The sequence below is a fragment of the Hyaena hyaena genome, unplaced genomic scaffold (assembly GCF_003009895.1).
Source record: "Hyaena hyaena isolate Hyena2069 unplaced genomic scaffold, ASM300989v1 scaffold_27, whole genome shotgun sequence".
Classification (NCBI taxonomy): Eukaryota; Metazoa; Chordata; class Mammalia; order Carnivora; family Hyaenidae; genus Hyaena; species Hyaena hyaena.
In genome coordinates, this window is record NW_024080659.1 from 1,889,169 (window position 1) to 1,903,655 (window position 14,487).

Here is a 14,487-nt window from a genome sequence, read left to right on the forward strand (position 1 = left end):
ATTCTTTCTGCTGGACAAATGGTTTTGAACCTAAAGTTCAATCTTCGATGAAGATCCCTGAGCCCTCCTTCCTCACCTTTCACTAGGCGATTCTTTTCTTTGTGCTTCTGAAACACCACTCTGACCAGCCCCGGTCACCGCCTCATTATGCATCTGGAACCAACTTTAAAATCCTAGTAAAAGTAGACTTTACCTCCATTTTGACCTCAAATATTCTAATGGATTAAGTTCTTTCTGGCTTGGCTTATCTCTTAATTGAGCAGAGCATCCCCTGAGGAACCAAAACTACCCCCTCAAGCAATAAGGACTTCCTGAACTAGCAAGTCACTGCCTGAAGCTGGCTGACTCCAAGATGATCCTGGACCTGACCTTTACCGCCCACCCGCAGGTACCCACCGATCTTTGGTAAACCTGGAAGTATTTTCAGCACTTTGGAGACTGGCTTTGAGATTCCAGTCCACTGCCTTCCCGGTGCTGGCCTCACGGCAATAAATCCTTTTCTGATTTCTCCTCTGTTCCTCTCTCTGCCTTTGGATTCTGTCAGCAGTGAGTGGGTGAACCTGGTCTGTTTGGGACCCCGGAAACCCAGCTACACTGGGAAGGGCAGATGAAGGCGTCTGCGCCAGCCCTGTGTGCTGGGACTGCTTTGGGCTTGGGCATAGGGTCTGGCTTATCCCTCAGCCTCCTCTGCAAGACTGCATACCTGCTCTGGACCAGAACCTGGGTGTGAATCCCAGCACTGCTGTGTGGTGCCTCTGTTTCCTCATCTGTACTATGGGGATGGGACTGCTGACCTCAAGGGCTCATCAGGAGGGTGAATTGAGCAAGGGACCAGGAAAGAAGGTGATGTGCTTCAAAGCAGTGCAGGAAGGAGGAATGCAGGAATGTCCCCTCTGACCTTGCACACGGGTGGTGGTCTTCCAGCCTCAGGAGGCCCTCACCCATGGCCCAGCCTGCCTCCATCTCCAACTTACTTCCTCGGCTCTACTTAGCTCATCATATCTTTTTTTTTTTTTTAAGTTTGTTTGTTTATCTAAATAAGCTCTACACCCAATGTGGTGCTTGAACTCAGGAGTCAGATTAAGAGCTGCAGACTCCTCTGACTGAGCCAGCCAGACGCCCCATGATTATCTTTCGGTTATCAAGTTCTCTTTCCAAAGCTTGCATCTTACTTAGCAATTCACAAACTTGCTAGCTGGCTGGGGAAGGGAATGGGTCCTATGTGCAGAAAAATTGGCCTGGATAACCAGACCCTGGCATCACTCCAAACCTCTACTTCTTGCCTGCAAATTGTGGACAATAAGGGTGCTCACCTTGTGAGGCTCCGGTGAGGTTTTAGGTCAGTGCTGTTCAGCATGGTAGCATCTAGCCCCTTGTGGCTATTTAAATTCATTAATTAAAGTTAAAGTCTTAAAAAATTTGCTCTTTCCTCATGCTAACTGCATCTCATGGGCTTACACATGGATGGCACAGCTAGGGAGCATTTCGATCACTGCAGAAAGTTCTCTCGGGCACCACTGGTTCAGACAATCTATGTCCCGCACTCCAGCCTGCGCTGAGCACCCACAGTGTGTTGGTGTAATGCGTCTGAGGTTGCACACTTCGAGGGTAGGGGCCATGATTTCATGTAAAGCTCTGCTCTGCCAGAAGCCCCCAGGAAGACCCCGCAAGGAGTGAGCTGCAGTTTCCGGGGAGTGTTGGATTGGTTGAGGACCCTCTCCTGGAGGGGGAGTGGGCCAAGTTCAAACCAGGGAGGTCAGGTTCCTGCCACAAGGCTTAATTCACTCTCCTCCTGGAGAAGGGACACTGAACAGTGAGAAGGAGCTGCAAACCGTCGGGAGGAGTTTCTAGAATTACCAGCGTTGGACTTTTCAAAGGAAAAATGACCATGTGGGTTTACAAATGTATTAGTTAGTCTCTCCTTGTTCCCTGGTACCCTCCTCCCCTCTCTCTCCTTCCTTCTCGTTCAGTCTCTCCTTCCCCCTTTCCTTTCGCTCTTCTATTTTTCCCTGAGAAGGGGAAGTCTAGATCCCAGCTTGTAAGAACAGAAGGGACGTCTTCATCCATCTGGCTTTTGCACAGGGAGGAGGAACACAAGGCTCAGAGGAGCGTAGTGACTTGCCTAAGGTCTCTTAGGAGGGCAGAATGGGACTGTGGAAACAGTTTCCCTGAAATCGGAGCTTGGCATGGTGTGGATGTCACCTGGGCCTCCTTGGAACAGGGATGGTGCCATCCACCAACCCAGCAAACCCTGAGCCATAGGCCATACTCGGCCCTGAGGGCTTCCTGGCTGGAGCAGGTTAACGCTGTGAGGCCCCGGGAACCTCTCCAGGCTCGGCCTCTTCCCCAGCTTTGTGTGTCTCCTTTTGAGCCTGCACAGAGCGTGACACACAGCAGGTGCCTCATGGACACTGGTTGAACCAAAGGGAAGAAGCGGTTCCTGCTGCTCTTGGGAGAGTTCCAGGCCGTGGAAAGGGGTGAGTCTGTGAATTCCTCACGGGAGGATGACGCTGAGCCAAGGCCCCCCCCCCTTTTTTTGCGCGTAGAGATCCCTGTGACGGTCTCAGAATAACTTTTGAGTGTGTTTTATCGAGTATTAACACACACAGGGAGAAGTGCACACGTCTAAAGTGTCCATCAGTGCATTTTCACAAAGTGAACACACCCGTGACCCTGGCACCAAGCTCAAGAAACCGAAAGAGACCGGCGCCCCAGTAGCCCCCCGCGCCCTCCAGGGTCCACCTTCCGGGGGAAGCCCCTACTGGAACAAGGTTTTCAAGTGCATATTGCAAAGGAAAGAACGGAATTTCAGGTCCGATAGAGGGCTCGGGGTGCGCGCCTGCGGGTGGTGAGATGCGTGTGGAGTGTGGGGTGTGTGGGGGGATCTCAGGGAAGGCTGCCGAGTGCGTGGGTTCGGGGATGAGTTTGCCAGGGTTTGCAGGCGGTTGGGGGGTCGTCGAGACGCGTGTGTGGGGCTTGGGGGGTTCGGGTGTGGGTCCGGGGCGCTGCTGGAGGGCTGGGCGTTCTGCTCGGGGTCGCGCCGGTGTGCGGGGGCGGTGGGGGGAGGTCGCGGGGGCGGGGCCTCGGGGCGGGGGCGGGGCCTCGGGGCGGGGCCGGCGGGCGCGCGCACGCAGCCGGCGCGCCCCCTCCCGGCCGCCATGTTGGCTGGTGTGTGGGTGTCAAACGGAGCTAGACGCGGCGGCGGCGGAGGCGGCTGCGGCGGCGGCGGCGGGGGCTCCGCAAGCTCCGTTCGCTCCCGCCTCCTCAGCGCTACCGGCGGCCGCAGCGGCGCACCCGGGCAGGCTCGGAGGAGCGGAGGTGAGCGGGGCCCGCGAGCCTCGGGGGGCGGGAGCGGGGCCCCAGGGCGCGGACCCTCCCCTCCCTAGGGCGCGGACGCCTTCGCAGAGCGGCTCCCCTCCAGCCCGCCCCCCAGAGCATGAACCCCAGCTGCCCCAGCTGGGTCCCTGCCTCAGGTGGGACCCCTTTCGTTCCAGCCGGGCCCGTCCCCACAGGCTGGAGCATGGCCCTCTCCCCACCTGGATCCCTCTTTCCGCTGCGAAGACCCCCCCTACCCCCAATTTCCCTATCGGGGAGCTTTTCCCTTTATATCCTCGGAGTCTGGGGCTCCTCTTACTCCCACCCTACCTCTAGGAGCCCTCTCCAGGCCCCCCATCCCCTACCTTTCAGCTTGGAACCACCCCGCCCCTCCTCCCCAGATCACTTTCCTCCCCACCTCGGGCCGGGCGCCCCTTTCCTCCGGAGCCGAGCCCGACCTCCCTCCCGCCCCCGTGCACAGCCCAGCCCCCGTTTCCTCCACGAGTCGGGGGAGGGGTCCCCTCTGCCCAGGATCCCATCCCGTCCTCCCTCGTCTTCGGGCTGGAGGGGGGCCCCTTTCCCTCGGCGGGGACCAGGTTCTCCCTCCCCACCCCCGACCCCCACAGCACAGCGGGGACGGGGGCGGCAGAGCCCGGCTCCAGCTGCCTTTTGTTCCGCGTGGGATGGCAGAGACCCCGCCCGGCGGTCCCGTTCGGCTAATCCGGGTGGGCTTCTGGGTGCGTGGGGGCCGGCCTCGTCAACGAGACCCTTCCTCTCTCCGCCCGTGGGGCGGCTCCGCCGGAGCAGAGTGCGCTGGGAGAGGCTTGCCCTTCCGAGAGGAGTCTGTGCCAACAGGTTTTTGTTTGCGACCTGAAGTTGGCCCAGTGGCTTTGCGGGGGGTGGGGGAGGGTGGGGGCCCCTCGTTGTCCCCAGAAACCCCAGCAGGGGCCTGTGCAAGCCCATTCCTCCACCCGGGGGCATCGCCTGGGGTCCTTTCGCTGTTTTGTCCTGGGGACGCATCTGAAATGTGTGGTTTAAGAGAGGACGGGGCCTGACCATCATTGGGGTTCAGATGGGGGAAACTGAGGTCCAAAGGTGTAGTGATTTGCCCAAGGTCATGCCGTGATACCGTGTCACTGCCAACCAGAAGCTTGGTCTCTGGGTCTTGCTTTCCATCACAATTTAGAATTTTTTAAAGAGAGGTGTTCAGGATATTATCCACCCTCCCCTTTTTTAACATTCACACAAGATAATGGGCAGGAAAAGATGTGAAGTATGAGTTCTTCCTTTCCACCTCCAGAAAATGCCCTGTGAAAGAAGAGATCGGAACAGGAGGTTAAAAGGATTGAAAAAGGTGAATTTTAATTACTCGCCCCCCCCTCCAATTACGTAAGATAATGAAGATTTGGCAGAAAACATGTACATCTCATAGCTCTAGATACCAGATGATAGGCGCTGGCAAAATCAGATACTGAATCTTGCACCAGCAGTGATTGAGTTTGTGCTGATAATTAAGTTTTCATCTGTATTTAAATGAACATCAGAAATACAGCTTGTCTCAAAATTGATCTTGTTCCAGTGAGTGTATTTGGAATAAGTGATGATGTTGGAGAAGCCATTAAGATCGGACTTTTTAGGGGCGCCTGGGTGGCTTATTCGGTTAAGCGTCCGACTTTCTCTTGGGTCATGATCTCGCGGTTCGTGGTTCGCGCCCCGCGTCGGGCTCTGTGCTGACTGCCAGCTCGGAGCCTGGAGCCTGTTTCAGTCTGTGACTCCCTGTCTCTCTGACCCTCACCTGCTCACACTGTCTCTCTCTCTCTCCTAGAAATAAATAAAAAACATTAAAAAATTTTTAAAAAAAAGATCGGGCTTTTTAGTTTATCTGTATTTTTCCTTTTATATCTTAAAGCTGACTAGTTTCTCTAGTTTTCATATTGGGTGAGTCATATTACCAGTCGCACCGGGTTTTTCTTTTGTAAGCAGTGAATGAGATACTGGCTAGTGAAGAGTTGGGTAAAGTGCAAATTATTGTGAGACACGATTCAGGATTGTATCTCGCAAGGGCCTGGACCAGGGGCAAGTTTGGATTGTCCTGTGGGCTGTCCTGATCTCTCCTGGTTGACACAGGCTTTTTGCCTCCTCGAATTTTGAGTCTGGCAGGTGAAGAGTTCCGTGGAAAACTCTTCTCTCGGCAGCGTGTGCTGTATCAAACACCGTGGCACATGTGAAGACATGTAAAACTTTCAAATGATGGTACCTGGTGTGGTATATATGCAGCCTTGAAAATGACCCATCCCTTGTAAAAAAAAAAAAAAAAAAAAAAAAAGGCTTTGTACAAATACAGTTGATGCCTCTTAACAGTCTTTCATGATAAGGTGTGGATTTCCTGAGACTTGGGATTCTGATATGAGTCCTGCAAAAGTAGATGAAGTTTTAGGACTTTGATTTGTTTTAATGGCTTGGCTCTTGCTGAACTTAAAGCATGGGCTTTTTACTTATTTTTAAAGATTTTATTAGAAGGAGGGCAACTTCCAGTTCTTTGTGAACTAAAGTGCCAAGAAATTTTCACGCATGGAATTGTTCTATTCATTCCCTGGGGAAGCGCGTTAAAGTTAAAGCTCTTTGGCAGTTGGTCTTACGGTTCCCCAGAACCTTCCTGTCGGAGTGATGGGGCCTGGATGACCAGTGATTGTCACTTTATGGCATGAGTACCTGGTGATCCTGAGCCTTGGAGAAATGAAAGGCTTGCATTTGGGGAACTTGAGGTTGGGGAGGAGATGAGGAATTTTCTAGTTCTACTCCCCTGTCTGTCCGCTGGACTTTCCATTCATGTGTTCAGTTTAGACAGACCTCTTCTTGTCAAGCCTTTGCCGGCCAACTCCCCCAGTGTTTGGGTCGCTCAAACCCTTTCCTCCAAGCCTCACCACCCCAAACAGACTTTTGGGGCACTGAGTCACGTTGTGTCTGTCTCGGGCTTTCGTGGTTCTGACATCTTTGAGGCCAGTGATGGCCCTCCCCGTCTTTGCTTACTTCTCCAGTACCCAGCTCAGGCCCTGATACGTGGTGGATGCTCAGTCCAGGTCTAGGATGTGAGTAAGTAGTCCTGGGGGCAGAGGAGCAAACTTTTATCGGTCCCCTACTACAGGCTCCACTGCTCTGGCTTGCTTTTGCAAAAACCACTACTACTGATTGGTCCGGCAGTCCTCTGTCATCTGGGTGTGTCGTGTCACATGACACGTGAGTGTCTTCAGCCACATGTGCGTATTTTCCCCGTTCTGCAGTTGAGAAAACCGAGACCCAGGTATTTAAGTCCTGTGCTCAAGGTCACACAGCCAAGTGATGGGGCTCGGATTCCGACAGGTTTGTTGGGTTCCAAAATACTATTATGCCTTTTACCTCATTGGAGAAACCGAGTCTCACAGAGATGAAGAGACTTTCGTGAAGACCTGCGGCAAGTTGACAAGGGACTGAGCGCTGTTGGTGTGAGGTCACTGAGGTCATCGAGGGTGGGAGAGAGCCCATTTTTTGTCCGCTACCTTGTGAAATGACCGTGGCCATCTGTTGAGTTTTTGAACATTGGCAAGCATTCTGATACCTTTGTCAATGGTATTTTCTTGGGTCGGAAAGAGCTTGCTCAAGGTGTCTAAAAATAGAAACTTGGGAGAAAAGATACAGTGAAATGAGTGTCCCTGCCCTTGAGTGATGTATTCCATCCATCTATGGACTTGTTTGATTAGATCCATTTTACTGTCAGGTGGTTATGTTTTTCATGTCTTAAAATGCAAAGTTGTTTCAGCAGACTTTTTTTTTTTTAATGTCATTTCATTTTGTCATTACATCGACCTATGACACAGGGATTAACCACCCATCTGTGAGTGGAAAAATGGAGGCCCAGAGAGGTTAGGTAGCCCAGAGAGGTTAGGTAGCCCAGAGAGGTTAGGCACAGCCAGAAGTCAAACCAAGGTCTGTGTAATTCCCAAACATGGGTCCCTCCTACTCCACCAGCTCCTGTATAAAGCCCCTCCGTGTTATGTGTACTCATTTAATTTAGGATACACTTGTGATCTGAAAATCACTACCAAGTTGCTGTAGAAGGTTGGGAATTGTGAATGAGCTTTCTTTTTCCTAACCTTAGGATCTGTGAAAGCTTGTGAGTTGAATGTCAAGACTTTAATGAACCAATTGAATTGACAGACGCTAGATTTAGGGTAAAAAAAAAAAAAAAAAAAAAAAAAGAGGCTTGCCTCCTTTGAACCAGATCTGCAACATTGTTAAAATGTTCCCCTTACATGCATTGGATTCTTTCTGGTGACTCATTCCCAGCATCCCCGGGGACTGGAACTGCTTTGTGCCTGGGCACAGAAAAGCCTTGCTGTGGGTGGCAAGGCTGCCTCTCAAGCGCTCTGGAGACAGAACAGGTAACTTTTTCTATTCAAAGCAGTGCTAAGAAGTGGGTGCACAGAGAGCTGTACATGAAGGGACTCCCCCGTTCCCTTCATGGCCACCCCGCTGATAAATGGAGCAGGGGAAAGCAGGCTTGTCCTGAGGGATGGCCGACCATGTAGGGCTGATGCATGATGTGGGTTTAAAAGCATCTATAATTAATCAGTTCTGAGTGCACGCTCCATCCTTCCTCTCATTCCCACCCCTCTTAAGCTAATGTCATCGTTGCGTCCTGGTGGCTCAGTAGCTGAGAGCACCAAATGGTACAGACAGTTTGGCTATAAAGCCCATGTGAGAAATAGCTTTGGAATCAGATGTGGGTACAAATCGGCCTCCTGGCTGGGTGGCTTTGAGCACTCTAATCACTGAGCTTTGTTTCCTCATCTCTGAAGTGGTGATAGCAATAACCATTCTGCAGAATTGACTAGTGTATCTCAGACTCCATGTGTGTGTCGGAATCACCCATCGGGCCCGGTGGACACGTTGCCGGGCTCCGCCCCAGAGTGTCTGATTCAGTAGGTCTGAGGGGAGGCCTGAGAATGTGCATTTTTAGCCAGTTTCTGGGTGCTCCTTATCCTCCTGGTACAGGAACCAGGTTTGGGAACTCTGGCTCAGAAGGCCGAATAAGAAGGTGCGTTAAGGTGTCAGCCCTGGGCTGCTGTGCTGGGGGCACTCCGCAGCACAGCGGTGCTTTTCTGCCTCTGAAATGCTTCTGAATTGCTCAGAAGATGATGGCACGGCACTTGGGAAGGGACTTTGGTTTGTCAAAGAGAGGTTTTCACTTTGTTCTTATGTGACTCTAACTTGGACCGCGGTCGCAGGCCTCATCACTGTGGGAGTCAGTTGGGATGTTTTCCTTAATGAAGGGAATGTAAGATGTCAGTGCCCTTCAAGGAGGCACTAAATCTAGGATTCTGTTAGAAACGCTACTTCATCCTTCCCACACAGCAAACAAGATGTTCACTGTCAAGGCTTTTTAGAAATGCGGCCGAGAAAGGGCAGGGCACCAGGCAGACTCCCACGGGGCCATTAGGGATGGCCGCTGGTGCTATGGAAGTCACTCCTCCCTCCCAGTGGCTCAGACTGACTTAATATTCTTTGGTGTTTAGAGTTTTGGGGTAAAATTTGTTTTCCATCAATAGTAATTATCATCCAGTCCATCAAAATCAAACCTGTGTGAGTGTGTGTGTGTGTGTGAGAGAGAGAGAGAGAGAGAGAGCGCGAGCGAGAGCGAGCCCTGATGGCTTTTTAATATCTCCTGTGTGGCAGGTCCTTTGCTATTCCTTTTATGCACAGTATTTAATTTAATTTTCATTCTGCTCCTCCAGAGCCTGTCACTATTTCTCTTTCTGCATATGCAAGAACTAAGGCTCAGAGGGGTTCAGTGCCCTGCCCCAGGCCACACAGCCAGGAAGTACCCTACCTGGTATTTGCTGCCACCTGTGTCAGATTCAAAACCACGTTATCTCCACCACTTCGCTCTGTAGCCATGCCAGGCGCTTCCGTTGCTTTGCGAAACCCTCGTAGCAGCCCTGGGAAGTACACATTTCACAGATGGGCAGCCTAGCTCAGAGGGCTCAGGCTGGTTCACGTGTACCCGGCCAGTCCCGTACCTGTCTGGTTTTGGAGCCTCATGAAGCTGTTTCCATGGCAAGGCCTCACCTCCCCGTCCAGGGCCACAGAAGTCCGTTCTAAGACCTATGTCTGCCTGCTTGCACACGACGGGGACCTGGGAGGAAGTCTGTGTGGGCTAGTGAGGGTTTTTGTGTTTGCAAAACTGTGTTAAAATAATTGCCCAAATTGCTCTGAGGAAAGGGCTCATTTCTTTTTTACTCTGTGATCGCGAAGCTCTGCACATTGGTTCTGTAAACACGACACATGAGAATTAAGGACTAAAAAAAAAAAAAGTCTAAAAAAAAAAAAAAGTCCTCCAGTTAATGCTGTTGTTAAAACGAGATCCATTTCACGCAGGACTTGTTAGTCTTAAACAGTTACGTAAATTAAAAAAAAATACAAAGTGTCTCCTTCCTCAGTAGGCAATTAACATATTACTTGTAGCAAATGGGTCATTTTTCTGGTCTTAACAGGGACTTTGGAGGCTGGGGTGTGATCACTTTCCCAAGGTTTAAAAATTGCCTGCAGCTCCCAAGCCAAGGAGTGGTAAACAGCCATGTGTCAGTACCTGCCCTGCGCTCGCTCGGAGGCCCTGGAGGTTTGGACTCAAATCTGTTGTTCCGTAAACGCTTTAAGGCCGAGGTGAATAAATCATCCGAGCTGGAAGTTGGCTCCTCAGAGTCCGCCCGCCCTTCCGCCCTCCCCGGAAAAGTTATAGCAGTAGAGGGGTGCTGGCAGGCTACAAAGTCACCTTCTTACCTGAAGGCGACTTCTCCGCGGGTGCCGGGTTGCGATCCAGTGCTGTCCTGGGTGTGCTGACCGCTCCTGGGATCCCAGCGTTTGGGAAACACGTGATGAGGGGAGTAGCTTTTATGCCACCTCAGGAGAGGCAGTCCACGTTGTAGGAGCATGGCGACCATTCTGTGTCATTAGGGCAGAATATCCGAGGTCGCCGTCGACCTGGGAAACCCGCAACATATAGTCTCTCGTCAAAACGGTGGGTGTAAGCGAAATGCCACGTGTCCTGCCACCGATTGCAAAGGCGAAGTTAATACCTGTGAGACAGTAGAAGCTGGTGGTTTGCCGAGAGCTGCTTTTGATTCTTTGTTAGGACATCAAGAATGCAGAAACATCTGGAAGAGTCAGGGAAGACAACAGGGAAGAAGGTAGGATCTGAGGTGGACCTCACAGGCCAGGGAACAGGGTCTGGGTTCCGATAACAGATGGAAAGGCGTTTCAGGTTGAGGGAACATTAGGGGGCAAAGCTTGGGGTGGGCTGGGGCCTGCACATGGGGTGTGCGCGGCTCCCCGGAGGCAACAGAGAGGGCCTGATTCTCAGCCGGGTCTGTGGAGCGGGCAGGGCTGGTTCTTCTCTGCTGTCTAAACCTGCGAGCCAGATCCCTTCCCACACCCCTGATTGTAATGACTGCTGCGAACACCACCTGTAAGACTCAAAACTGTCCTATTACCTGTTGCATTTTATGCATATCACAACGGCATTTATTATATTTTCGGGAAAAAATAGTTTATGGTCCAGTTAATTCACTCTTTAATGCTTGTTGAGCACATATGTATTGTGCCCTATGGATGGGACTAGATGGACGAAGAGATGTGAGTTCTTGCGTTCAAGTAGCATATGATGTGCAGAGAGTGGCTCCCTACGGAAGGAAAAGCAATGGCAGCCTGGGAGGGAGAAGTGTAAAAAGTGGTATCAGATACCGAGAGTGAATCTGAAGGCTTCAGGGGAGATGATAGGTAAGTAGAGTCTTGCAGGGAAAGGGGGAGGAGGGTCACAGGGGGACACAGGAGAGGCCCCCGGGCCAGGGAGCAGGGGTGTGCTGAGGCGTGAAGGTGAGGGTGCGAGCTGGAGCTGAGCTAGGAGGCTGCGAAGGAGGAAGGGCTGGCCCGCAGTGGGGCAGAGCAGGCGGGCTGCGCGGTGCACTCTGAGTCGGGACGTGGCTTTCACACAATCTTTTGGTGGTGAGTGGGCAGCGCCCTGGGTCCTCCACTTTGCCTCTGATGGGAGCAGCTCTGCTCTGCTCCGCTCTGCACGTGGGAAACTAAAAAGAGCTCATTTGAAAAGTGTCCCACTGCTGTTTCAAAAAAAAGAAAGAAAGAAAGAAAGAAAAAACAAACTCAAAGTGATCTCATTGCTGTAGGTGCTGGGGAGTCAGTGTGAGCACAAGCGTGTCCTGTGGGTGGCTGGGAGGAGGGCCTGGAGGCTTCCCCAGGGAGCTGAGAAGCCCTCACTTTGTTCTTTTTGCAGGAGAAGGCAGAGCTGAGAGGGGTTCTCACCTCTTCCTCTGCTGCAGCCACTTTCTCAGGTCCCAGGGTGAGGTTTGGGCCATGTGCTGTGGCTAACAGGCCCTTTGGGAATGGAGCTCTTTACAGTCAGATATCTCTGGTTTTTGGTTTTCTTTCTTTCTTTCTTTCTTTTTTTAAATAAGCTTTATGCCCAAATAGGGCCTAAACTCATGACCCCAAGAGCAAGAGTTGCATGTTCTACCGACTGAGCCAGCTGGGTGCCCCAAGCAGCTGTGTTTCCCAGAAATCCCTGGAGAATCTCATGACCAGGTTGCAAATGTAAGGGAGCTAGCAGTTAGCCCCAGGATGCGTGTCGGAGAGATGGTGTGTCAGGCTCTTGTGCTGGGTACCCAGTGGCTCAGCCCTCAACTCTCTTTAGGAGAGTAGCCTGGATGAAAGTGGTCCACGGGCCCCATGCGGCCCACCCATGTGTTTTGTCTGGGCTGGGCTCTGTGCCTTTTGAAGGAATGAAAATTGGTTGCCCTGTTTGTTCCTCTGGCTGCTGTAACAAGTGACCACAAATGCAGTGGCTTAAAACAACAGTTGTGTGTGGGCTAGAGTTCTAGCACAGGTCTCGCTGGGCTGAGATCATGGTATAGCCAGGACTGTGTTCCCTCCTAGAAGCCGTAGGAGAAGATCTGTTTCCTTGTGTTTTCCAGCTCCGGGAGGCTGTCCACGTCCCTTGATTTGTGGCCCCTTCTGTCTCCAGAGCCAGCAACAGCCAGTCCTGCCCTCATGCACATCACTGTGACGGGACTTCTCTGCCTCCCACTTCCTCTTTCAGGGATCCCTGCCGTTACAAGGATAATTCAGTATCCTCCCTCCTTCCCAGGTCCGCCGTTTAGAAACCTTAATCTCATCCACTACCTTAATTCCCCTTTGCCATGTAACTGGGATTAGGACGTGGACGACTTTGGGAAGCCATTATTCTGTCTGCCATGGTTGCCAACATGAAAGTCAGGAGATCTCGCAGAGCAATCCAGACTTGCAGCTTCATTGACAAATCAGAACACTTGGCAGCCAGGGGCCTGCACTGTTGCCTGGCAACAGTGGGTCAGCGCCAGCGTCGGCGCCATCTCTGGATGGGGTTTCGTGTGCCAGTTCTCCACGGCCCCCACCCCTCCCCCAATGCCTGCTCATTTCCCTTCATCGCCTGGGCCCGGCTCTGGAGACCCAGGGCCTTCCACAGCTAGTCACGGCAGCGTCTCCTGTGCAGGGTGGTGGGGCGGCCAGCCTCCCTGCTCCGTGCCCTCCCCCTTGCCTTCGCGCTCTACCCTCCCTGCTTTAGACACTCGTCTCCCACCCTCCACTGCCTGGCACGTACTCGCACCTCCTCTCCATTCCTCCTCTCCCTGACCCAGGCCTCTACATTCCAGACCTGATGCTATTTTAGGTGGGCATTGTTTGTACGATAACTCCTTGTTCCTGTCCTCTCCTTTCCTGGCACCCTACACTAGTGCATTCTGGTTCCTTCCATTTGATGTCTTGCATTGCCATTTGTGAGAAGCAAGTCTTTGTAATGCACCTTTAGAGTAGTACCCATCAGAAGTCAGGATCACACAGCAGACATTTAGTTGAGCCTCTACTATATGCTGTGTACTTTCCTAGACACTGGGAGTTCATTGGGAAGGGTGGTCGGGCTACCTGCCTTGCCTCCCACCCTCCATCTTGTTCTCTTTGAGGGAGAAGGAGAAACAAGTGGATAGACGATTGCAGTGTTAACCTCCTGCTGCATGTAGGGAGAGCCTGGCGGCATCCTGCTTCTCTGGGGCTGGGCGGCGAGCTCTGGTGGCAGTCGTAGAGGGTCCCATGGCTCTGTTAAGGGCATTTCAGTGAAAGATTTCCTTGTTCCCAGACCCCCGCTGTATTTTGGGCAGGCCTCTTGGGGGCGTAGATGATGTGTTGGTTTGCAGTGTGAAAGACCAGGTCGGAGGACTCTGTGTGGCTGTCTCACCTGGGGCTCTGATTCTTCTCTGAGGAGCCCCTTGTGTGGCCTCGTGTGGACAGGCCTCCACAGTGGCCCTGGACCGCAGGGCTCAGGTGGAGGACACTGAGTGGAGCCCCTGGAATTTGACACCCTGAGGGCATCTATTTCTTTTACCTACGCGGAGCATTACCAGCATGTTAGGGGTATTTGGGAACTTGCTTAAAAACAAAGTAAAACTTTTCATTATGGGGAACTTCAAACATAGAAAAATAGACTAGTTCAGTGAACTCCCATCACTGAGCTTCAGGTTTTTTTTTTTTTAATGTTTATATTTATTTTTGAGAGAGAGAGAGAGAGAGAGAGCGTGCGTGCGCTTGTGTGCATGAGCAGGAGAGGGGCAAAGACAGAGAGACATAGACTCCAAAGCAGGCTCTAGGCTCTGAGCTTGGGGCTCAAATTCATGAACCGTGAGATGATGACCTGAGACAAAGTCCGGACGCTTAACTGACTCAGCCGCCCAGGCACCTGCTTCAGCAGTTTTAATCTAGGATCCTTCCCTCTGCTCCTCTTTGATGATTTCTTTCTCCCCACCCCCACCTTTGATTATTTCAAAGCAAATCCCAGACTTACTTACTTCATTGATCAGTGCTTTGATATGCATCGCTGGCAGTTACAGATTCTTTGGAAACTTGTTTTTGTAATTTTTTTAAATGTTTATTTGAGAGAGAGAGAGCACAAGCAGGGGAGGGGCAGAGAGAGGGAGATACAGAAACTCCAGCCCGAGGCTCCAGGCTCCAAGCGCCAGCACAGAGCCCGACGCGGGGCTCAAATTCACGAACTGCGAGATCGTGACCTGAGCTGAAGTCAGATGCCTAACTGACTGA

General features: G+C 52.0%; 1 protein-coding gene across 3 annotated transcripts in view; it reads left to right on the forward strand.

The window, feature by feature from the left end:
• The first annotated feature begins 3,164 nt into the window (after positions 1–3,164).
• The window catches only part of EPN2 (epsin 2), an 85,880-nt gene continuing 74,557 nt past the window's right edge, over positions 3,165–14,487 (forward strand). For 2 of the 3 annotated variants that reach the window (XM_039227308.1, XM_039227310.1), the window contains exon 1: positions 3,165–3,318. The gene's annotated coding sequence lies outside the window, so the exon portion shown is untranslated. The remainder of the gene's footprint in view (positions 3,319–14,487) is intronic. The other variant, XM_039227311.1, reaches the window with a different exon arrangement.